Source organism: Nycticebus coucang, chromosome 15, assembly GCF_027406575.1.
Source record: "Nycticebus coucang isolate mNycCou1 chromosome 15, mNycCou1.pri, whole genome shotgun sequence".
Classification (NCBI taxonomy): domain Eukaryota; kingdom Metazoa; phylum Chordata; class Mammalia; order Primates; family Lorisidae; genus Nycticebus; species Nycticebus coucang.
Window position 1 is genome coordinate 90,495,731 of NC_069794.1, and position 10,831 is coordinate 90,506,561.

The window sequence follows — 10,831 nt, forward strand, 5'->3', positions numbered from 1 at the left end:
AAGGCGCCCCCCCCATCATAGAACATTTTTAAGGAGGAAAGTGGGCTGGGAGATGGGGGACAGTAGGCAGCAGTACCAGGGCCCCAATATCACTCACCAAGGACACAAGGGGCCATATACCAGGCTGGGGGGTACCAGGTGCTGCAGGCATTGGGGTGACGCGAGAGACAAAGGGGAGCGGCATGTGCAGCCAGGAGGAAAGGGCAGGGTTCCCCCTTACCCTCCTCTCGGCTTCAGAGATGCGGGCTCTGCCGAGAGGGAGGGGGCCAATGGGAGCCCAGGGGAGAGGTCGTTCCTGGAGCCTACTCTCTCTTCCCAGGGCCCAGGCATCCTACTTACAGTCCACCAACTTCCTACTGAGCTAACCAGTCCCTCTATTCCTTGACACCCCTCCCAGGGGGCAGGCCCCATTGAAAGAGGTTCACTGCTGCTAGAGAAGGAGACCAGAGGAGCCACCGAAAGACTTCGTGGCTCTGTGGGAGGACAAGCTTCGTAGTGAGGAGACCTTGTTCAAGGCCAAGGAGACTTCCTGGAGACTGCTAGACCTTCATCTACAGCCTCTGTCACTGTCACTGTTGGTGATTAAGGGGGCTGACACCCCTGTAGGGGTTACACTTCTCACTGAGAATGAACCAGAGAATCTTGATGGAGATGGGGACCTCCATGGAGGCAGGTCCTACTGGACCATACCAAAAAGTCACTCCCTTCTTTCCCGCAGCAAGGGGGCTGCCTACCCTAGTGGGCCAAGATGTCAGTAACAGGGACCAGAAAATCACCTCCATCAGTCCAGAGTTTGGCTATGAGGCTGCCGAATATGCCTGGGGCTCAGGTAACTGCAGCAGCAGGGTCTGAACCGCCTCCAGCCCCCACCAGCTGGGAAGGCAGCCCAAGGTCCACAGAGCCCACAAAACCATGTCCAAACCAGGACAAATGGACAGCCTCTAGGCCGAGAAGTGGCCCCCTTAATTGTAGTATTTCCACATAAGTGACGATATACAGTCCTGGGGAAGGTGACCGTAGATGTGGCCAAAAGGATGAAGCTGAACTTACTGGAGGAGATGGGTTCTGCCCAGACTTCAGGAGAAGCAACCCTGCAGAAGGGGGATCCTGGGCCCCTGGAGGAGTGCGAGATTGTAGTAGGTGACGACCGTAGTGTAAGTCCTACTCTGTGGATGAGTACACGGACCCTTATAGCAAGTCTGAAGCTGAAGCTCTGGCTGAACAACTCAGTGGAGAAGGAAGAAGAAGAGAAAGAGGATGATGAAGAGTCATGGAATCAGTCAGATTAGAGTGGCTCTGGTGGCTGGCACAAAGCCAAGAAGAAATGGCAAAAGGACAGCTCATAGGTGAAGCCTTCCCATAAACAGTGGAAGCGGGAGTCTCCACGGGCCAAGGAGCCTTGAGGACTGAATGGTGTGGACTGCTCCGGCTCCAGTATGCACAGGACATGGAGCCATCCACCTTGTTGTACCAGCCCTCTGGGGTCCTTAAGAGGTGCCCAGCGAGGGGACCCTTTCCCAACCACACTGGGGTGTCCAATGACACATCTTAACTGGAGACAAGAGTGAGGGTTTGAGGAGTTGGCCCTCTGTAGCTGCCAGATGGAGGGACCCATGGTCAAGGGAGTCAGCGAGAGAGCAGGGCACAAGTGTGTGGCCACTGAGAGTGTGGACTGACAGCTGTTGGGCTGCAATGCTGCAGTCCTTAAGCAGGAGACCATGAGACCATCCAGCCGTGTGGCAGTGATGGTGCTCTGTGAGGCCCACCATGCTCACATGGTCAAACACCACTGCTCCCCAGGCTGTGGCTACTTCTGTACAGCAGGCACCTTCCCAGAGTGCCACAGGCCGTGGGTTCCAGCTGAATGGCATGGTCTTCTGTCCCCACTGTGTGGAGGACACTTTTGAGGCCCAGATGACCATTCTCTGGGGTGACCCCGCCAGCTGGCATGCAGCCCCTGTACTCCTGCCCTGGCTCTGGATGTCCCGGGAAAGCGGACACTTCTCAGCCCAGCACTTAGATGTGAGGGCACAGGGGACCCTGATGCCCATCCTGCGATCCCCTGACACCATCAACCTCAAGGAATACCTGACCCTGTCTAATGGGGGCTGCCTCTCAGCTGTGGGGCTGCCACTGAAGCCAGGCCAGGAGGCCCTAACAAAAGCCCTGGTCATCCAGGAACCAGAGAGGTGGAAGTTGTACCCGTCAGTGAAGCAGGGGGAGCTGCAGAAGGTGATACTGATGCTATTGGACAACCTGGAACCCCAACTTCCAGAGTGACCAGCAGAGCAAGCACACGCCCCTGCAAGCAGCCACCCAGAAGGGCTCCATGGAGATCTGCCATGTGCTGCTGCAGGCTGGAGCCAACATCAGTGCAGCAGACAAACAGCAGTGGACATCACTGAAAGGGGCTGCAGTGAACATCCCCGGGGAGGTGGCAGGCTACATGGTGCAGCTGTGTTTACAGCGAGGAGGAGGGCTCCACTGTCTCCACAATGAGGCCACTATTGGGAACTTAGATATGGTCAGCTTGCTGCTCAGCACAGGACAGGAGGACGTCAATGCCCAGGAGAGTAGTGGGTGGACATTCATCATCTGGGCTGGAGAGCACAAGCACACTGACACCATGCTGCTGACATGGGGTGGCGACGTCACCCTCACTGACAATGGGAAACCATCTGCCTGCACTAGACGTCCATCACTGGCAATGCTGCCATCGCTGAGGTCCTCTTGAATCCCTACTGCGAACTCCATGCTGTCAACTATCATGGGGACACACCCCTGCACATCATGCCTGAGAAAGCTACCACAGCTGTGTGCTGTTGTTCCTATCCCGTGGGGCCAGCCCTGAGCTGCAGAACAAGGAGAGAGTCACAGCGTGGGACCTGACACCCAAGGGCTCTGACATGTGGTGTGCACTCCAACTCAACTGCAAGCTCCAGCTCAGGGTGGGAAATCAAGCCATCAGCACTGAGAAGATCATCTGCTGGGATATGGCTCTAGGCTATGAGAATGTGCCCAATCCCTGTGTCAATGGTGATCCCTGCCCCCAGGATTACAAGTACATCTCAGAGAACTGTGAGACGTCCACCATGAATGTCAACCGCAACATCACCCATCTGCAGCACTGCGCCTGTGTAGATGACTGCTCCAGCTCCAACTGCCAGTGTGACCAGCTCAGCATCTGGTGCTGGTACAGGATGGGCGGATGCAGCTCTACAGAACAGCCCAGATGGGCTGAGGGGTCTATGCCCTACAGGCCATCTCCCAGGGGACCTTCATCTGTGAGCATGTTGGGGGACTGATCTCTATGCTGAGGCTGATGTAAGAAAGGATGATTCTTATTTCTTTAACTTAGACAGGATGGAAAAGTATACTGCATTGATGCCCGTTACTATGGCAACATCAACCTCTTCATCAACCACCCATGTGACCCCAATATCATTACTGTCCAGGTCTTCACACTGCACCAAGACTTTTGATTTTCACACATCACTTTCTTCAGATCCGGAGACATCCGGATTGGGGAGAAGCTAGGGTTTGACTACAGAGACTGCTTCTGGAACATCGAAATCAAATATTTCACCTGCTAGTGTGGTTCTGAGAAGTGCAAGCATTCGGCTGAAGCTACTATCCTGAAACAGAGCCGCCTGTCCTGCCTGGCCCTGCACCACGAGCTGCTGCCTGAGCTCAGCTCCCTGTTCCCTGTAAACACCTGAGAACAGACCACATCCTCCCAGTCTCACCCTGGACGGCAACCAGCTCAGCAGCCTCCCCTGCCGTTTCCTGCTCACAGCCATGCCTGGGGTGCCACCATTTTCTCTCCCCACTACCCTTTCACACATACCTCACCCAGAGACCCCAGCCAGGCTCTGCAGATCTGACAGCCCCTCTCTCCCAGAGCTGAGTCCTCCCTGGGAGGGTGACTTCAAAGCTGGCCATCACCACCCCTATCCTCACCTGAAATTCGAAGAATAGAAATCTGGCCTCTAAGCCAACTGGTTTCTTTGGTTCTCAATAAATGTTGGGTTTGGTTAAAAATAAAGATAAATAATAAAAAAAAATTCAAAAAAATCTAAAAGTGGAAAGAATATGAATACCCACATACCCATCACTCAGCTTCAACAATTATCAATTCAGGGTTATTCTTGTTTTGTCTCTCACTAACTCACCTTCTAGCTCTTGCCCTAGCTACTTTCTCTCCCCCCTAAAAACTAAATTTTGGCCAGTGGAAGCCTCTTCAAATTAGCTCCAGAGTCCTTTTGACTCTTAGCCAGTAGGTTCCAGGCAACATCCTTGCTTTCTAGTATTAATATGATTATTCCTTTGAGTAGGAAATGGTGTTTAAAAGATCATAATCTGGATATGTTCATCACTAACATCTCTTTTTTTTCCTTTAACCTTATAGATTGTTAGTTCTCAGTCAATGAAATCCTACCAAATTGGTAAAAATAATGTTTTACTAATCACTCTTTGAAACCATGTGTAGTAACATTTTCATAACTCACATAAAAATGTTATTACAATATATTAACATAATTACATAATTAAGAAAACATAATTAACATAAATAAAATTTATTTTCATTCTATAGTGAGATTACACTCTCAAGTATGATAAATCATTGTGCATTGAAATAATTGAACTTAATCTGAAAAGTTCATAATTTAAGATGCAATAAAAAGTAACTCAATTCCAAATACTCTCCAATGGAGAAAGGATTATCAAGGAGGGGATAGTTGTATTGGAAAACCATTAAAAGACATGTCTTTTGTTTAAAAAATACAATTCTTAAAATAATCTCCTAGAACAATAATACAACTAAGAACCAGCATTAGTGGAGATCTGATTCTGAATCACAATAATGTGTGGTAAAAATAGAGACCAAGATACAGCACGAGTAGCTAAGCCTTCTATCCGGACATGGTATATGAACAGCAAATGTATCAACCTGATTAAAGAACATTTAGCACAGAGCCAGGCATACAGTACATTCTCAATAAATGCTATGTGAAAACAGTTTACATACTTCCTGCACTTCCTTGAAAATGTCTACGAATTCTTTATTGATAGCTAAACTTCTACATCCAATATCTCCATGTCAATGTCAAGTCCACAAACTATTTTCAGCAAAAAGGTTGAAAGTGCCTTGAGAGCTTCCAACATTTGCTACACAATGGGTAACTGAAGAAAGTCATTGGGACTGATTTTTATGTTTCCTAAACTCAAGATAAAATATAATGAGATCATTTTCAAATTTTTTCTATTAAACAATTCAAAAAATATTGGCTAACCTTCAAATTCCTGAACTGTAAATTTATCTCCAGAACACAGTATGGGTACTTGTGCATAACAGTATATAAATATACATACACACGTATATACATATAAGGTAATTTACTGCAGAGATGCTTGGAATTACAAAGATTGCAAATAGTATAAATGTCTATAAAATGATATATCCATTTTTTTTTTTTTTTTTGGCCGGGGCTGGGTTTGAACCCACCACCTCCGGCATATGGGACCGGCGCCCTACTCCTTGAGCCACAGGCACCGCCCGATGTATCCATTTTTTTATTTATTTATTTATTTATTTATTTTTTTTTATTGTTGGGGATTCATTGAGATGTATCCATTTTTTTAAAGAGAAAATTCTGTATACAGTTAAATGGTTAAGTGAAACATCAAGGTAAATTTATAATATCAACTGTTAAAAATTAAAAAGCAATACACACATGCATATTTACTTGTATATACATAAACTATATCTGAAAGATCTACGTAAGAATAAGCACCACTGGCAGCCTCTTGACAAGGATCTGAATAACCAGAAATATAACTCACAGAGGAAGTCCTCTTTGAGGGTACTTTTTATTTATTTATTTTTTCTTTAGACAGCATCTTACTATGTCGCCCTCGGTAGAGAGCCATGGTGTCACAGCTCACAGCAACCTCCAACTCCTGGGATTAAGCGATTCTCTTGCCTCAGCCTCCCAAGTAGTTGGGACTACAGGTGCCCGCCACAATGCCCTGTTGTTGTTGTTGTTGTTACAGTTGTCATTGTTATTTAGCAGGCCCAGGCTGAGTTTGAACCCACCAGCCCCGTGTATGTGGCTGGCACCCTAACCACTGAGGTACAGGCGCAAGCCTCTGAGGGGACTTTTGAACAGAGACATGATTGGTAGACAACAGCTAGTCTATGCTCTATATGTTTAAAAGTTTATTCCAGCTTTGTAAGAAGAATGAATGGTAGAGGGGTACAAGAAAGAAAGCAGGTAGGAAAAAATTAAAATCCAAGCAAGATGTGACAGTAGGCTTAGAACAAGATGGCGGCAATACGGATGAAAAAGATATTCCAAAAACACGTTTTTCAAGGTAGAGCCTATAAGATATATTAATGGATAGGATGGGAAATGTCAAAAAAGTGACAGGAACAAAAAATTACTTATATGCTTCTTGCTTGAGTGGATGAATGGCGATGTTCTTTACTAACAATGAGGGTGAAACCAATTTAGGGAAAAATCCAGAGTCAAGCCCATGTTTTTATGATGTTGACCAGATTCCAATCGGAGGTATAAATAGACAGCTGATTCCATAAATCTGGAGCTCCACAGAGATGTCAGGAACAGGGTTATAAATCTGAGAGTTATAATGTTTTTTGATGTTTAAACCATAAAAGATTCCTTCTACAAAGAGAATACAGATTGAAGAGAGAGCAGGGGACCAAGCCCAGGACATCCCAATGGTCTCCTACATTCTACAGATATGTATTTCTATACTTCAACTAACACATATACTCTGACAGGCTTACCCCTTTATATCTGTTATAACGTTATTTTGAAATACTGGCTGAATTAACAAAAACAGTAAAGCTATTTAAATTGAATATTTGAGAGCAAAAATATGTTTACAATTACAAATATTTATACCAAAAAAAAAAAATCCATAAAATGAAGCAGTTTCTTTTGACTACAGCCTTGAAATGTCCTTAGACCTAGTTCAAAGTAGTAGACAGTAAATGCAGAATGAACAAAAATCACACAGATGCAGGTGCAAATTACAACTCCACCAGTTATTAGTTACAGAACTTAACCAAGCTGCACTCTCTCTATGCCCTATTTTTCTCAGAGTTAAGAAAGAGATGATGGGGGCAGCCCCTGTGGCTCAGTGGGTAGGGCGCTGGCCCCATATACTGAGGTTGGCAGGTTCAAACCCGGCCCTGGCCAAACGGCAACAAAAAAAATAGCCGAGGGTTGTGGTGGGCGCCTGTAGTCCCAGCTACTCGGGAGGCCGAGGCAAGAGAATGGCCTATGCCCAGGAGTCGGAGGTTGCTGTGAGATGTGATGCCAGGGCACTCTACTGAGGGCGATAAAGTGAGACTCTGTCTCTAAAAAAAGAAAAAAAAAAAAAAGAGATGATGTTAAGTACAACAGAGTAGCTATATTAAACGAGGTAACAAATATAAATATTAGACACATTAAAGACTTAATAAATTGTATGATAAAATTAACATCTGTTAAGAAACAATAAGTGTTGGGCATAGTGCTAAGGGCTTCACCTCGATTCTCTCAGAGTCCTCACAACCACCAGGAGAAGTTACAAGCTGTGTTCTCAATTCCTAAAATAAGCTTTCAGGACTTAAGGTACTTATACAAATCATAGAGCACGTATTTAATGGTTACAGCTTATAATAAATGGCGGCCCAAACCCTTCTTTCTTATTGATTATACTGTATTGCTAATTTTTTTACACACAGGCGTCTAGTAAGTCTTGTTAAGAGCTTATTTTCCAGTTATCTCTAGATTCTCTGCAACGCTCTCATTTTTACATACCTTCTTTTCTTTCGTTCTTTTTTTTTTTTTTTTCTTTGCAGTTTTTGGCCAGGGCTGGGTTTGAACCCACCACCTCCGGCATATGGGGTGGCGCCCTACTCCTTTGAGCCACAGGCGCCGCCCCATACCTTTTTCCTTTATGTGACACTGGCATGGTCAATGAATCTAGCCACTTTGGGAACACAGAAGAGATAACTGGGTGGCTGGAAAGTTCGGCTCAAGTTTCTGGAGGTCCTTGGAAGAGCATACAGGCAATTTATGTTGGCAAGAAATACAGCCTGACACCATAAACGCACCATGTTTAGCTAAGAAGAAAATTGGTAGTTATGACTTCACCTGAGCCATGGACAGAAGTGTAATAGTTCTTCCGGGCTGTGGCTGTTGTCACTTGTCATGGAAACGCTCTCTGAAGGCGGACCACTGGATCCTGCCACTTCCCACTCCGCCGCCTCATCTTGGAATCTGCTCCCCCGTATCGGTTTGGGAACCTGCCTGGTGCTCTCCTCCTCTCTCCCGGCTCAGACCCCCCAAGACCTCCAGGGATGGACGGGTTCGAGGCGCCACCGTCCACCGACCCCGTCCAGCGGGTCTTCAAGGAACCTTTCTAAGCTGGGAGAGCACCCGAGAAACCTCTTCGCTTTCCCGGGGGCTCCCAAGCTCCCCCTTCTCACCGGCTCCGCTCCCACTGAGCAGCGGCTTCCTCGGCGGCAGGAAGACCACGGCCGCCGCCTCGGCCGCCGCCGCAGCCCCGCGGGGACCCAGAACCTCGTCCCCGCCGCCCGGTTACCTTGTTGTTGTCCCGCCTCGTCGCCAGGATCTTACGCAGCCTGCAGCGGGACAGCGGGTTGTTGGATGGCGTCGAGGTTCCGCCTGTCTCATTGCTGAGGCCGCTGGCGAGGACTGCCCTCAGCCACAGCCCAGCGCGTCCCAACTGCTGCGGCTGATGTGGCACCACGCCTTCGCCAGGGGCGAAAAAGTGTAATGTAAGTGCAAAGGCCACCAAATCAGAATCAGGGACCGTGGCGGTTGCCCGAGGACTGTGCACGTGCAGACCTTACTGCGCATGCGCCGGAACCCCCAGACGCCTCTGCGAGCCGAAGGGGTGGAGTTGCGGGGGGCGGGGCTAGGTCTCAGGGGAGGAAGAAATTTCTGGGATTAAAAGAGGCTGGTGCAATTGGTTATAGGGGCAAGGGGGGGAGGGGAGGGAGGAGGATGTGTGGAGGGAGGGTAATTGGTGGGACTACAACTATGGTCCATCTTAGAAGGGTACAGGTGAAACTTGCTAAATGCAGAATATAAATGTCTGAACACTATAACTAAGAAAATGCCTTGAAGGCTTTGTTAACCAGTTCGATGAAAATATTTCAAATTGTATATAAAACCAGCACATTGTACCCCATGATTGCATTAATGATTTAATAAAAAAAAAAAAAAAGAGGCTGGATCCTCTAAATCCCTGTCCTTGTGAACTGTGCGTAAAATACTCTGAGACCTGTGCCTAACTTAGACATTCTAATTGAATTCTCTTTATTGGAATTCATCTTTTTTGAAAAGTACTTATTGAAGACACAGTATGTGCCCTGCACTCTGGTAGGCCCTGGAGGAAGGAGTTGGTAGATGTCATTAGGTTGTCATGAGTGCTCAGAAGGAAATGAAGTTCAGTGAAAAAATGATGGCGGGAGAGGCCCACTTTAGTCAGAAAGTTGGGAAAGGAGTTTACATTTAAACTGAGATCTGATGGATAATCAAAAACTTAAAAAAAAATCATTCCCAGTCTAGAAAAAGTGTAATGTAAGTGCAAAGGTCACCAAATCAGAAGAAACTTGGTTCTTCCGCAAATGGACCAGAGCCAGTGTAACTGAAGTAATCAACAAGAATATAAGAAAGGAGAGAAATAAATTCCTAAGAAACTCTGGAAGACAAATACTGTCTTTTTTTCTTTCTTTTTTTACTTTTAAAAACTTGAAATGAAACAAAATCCTAGAATTTCTTGTGAAGTATTTGTCTGAAACACTAACCATTTACCTCTTGTGGTAAATTTTATATATGCACAGATAGAGATACACTGTTTATCAGACTTAAGGGAAAATCATCTATTACACAGATCACATAAAGAAAGCAGTGACTAAATCACTTCTCTCTACTCTGGTTAAGTGAGGAAGGGAAGGCTCAAGCAGAAAAAAGAAAATGATTAAGAAGAAACAGTAGCTAGATATGAATTCAATAGGAAATATGCAGGACCGAGATGAGGAAAAACTTTAAAGTGCTACTGAGGGACTTAAAACTTAAGTAGATGAAAAGATGCATTGTTCTCTTCAGCATGAAGACTAGTATAAAAATATCATTTCCCTCTCATAAGAAATTTAAATTCAGCACAACCAAAATTAAAATATTAAAGATGTACATCGATGTGTATATGCACAGATAAATCTCATTTAGACTTTAAGCAATATGTACGATTAAAAGGAATAACAGTGATAGCACACAAAATGAGAGGGGTTACAAGAGATCCCACATTGTGCGACTCCTTTATGTGAAATCCTCCAAATAATAAACATAGACAGGGAGTAGATTAGTGGTTCCAGGAAAAGGAGTGTTGGGAGAAAGGAATGGAGAGTGTGAGCTCATAGATAGAAGTTTTCCTGGGGGGTAATGAAAAGGTTCTCCAGCTATATTGTGGTGATGCTTGCACAGCTCTGTGAATATGCTACTAAAACCTGCTGAGATATACACTTTAAATGGGGAAGTTGTATGGTATATGACATATTTCAAAGCCTTTTTTTTTTAAGTGAAGGGGAGGTAAACAAAATGTTTAAGTCATAAGAAAACACTAACATACTTAAGTTTTACAAATTTTATCGAGATACAATTTATGGGCCATAAACGTCACTTATTTAAAATATAAAACACAACAGCTTTTAGTTTATTTACAGAGTTGACAAATAACACCATAGTATCTTACACAGTATGTAAGCCAAAGTCTTAATCAATAAAAAGTA

The 10,831-nt window shown here is 45.4% G+C and overlaps 1 pseudogene; it reads left to right on the plus strand.

Annotated features, from left to right (window-relative positions):
- Positions 1 to 239: 239 nt before the first annotated feature.
- LOC128566746 (histone-lysine N-methyltransferase EHMT2-like) lies at positions 240 to 3,719 on the plus strand (annotated as a pseudogene).
- The last annotated feature ends 7,112 nt before the right edge of the window (positions 3,720 to 10,831 follow it).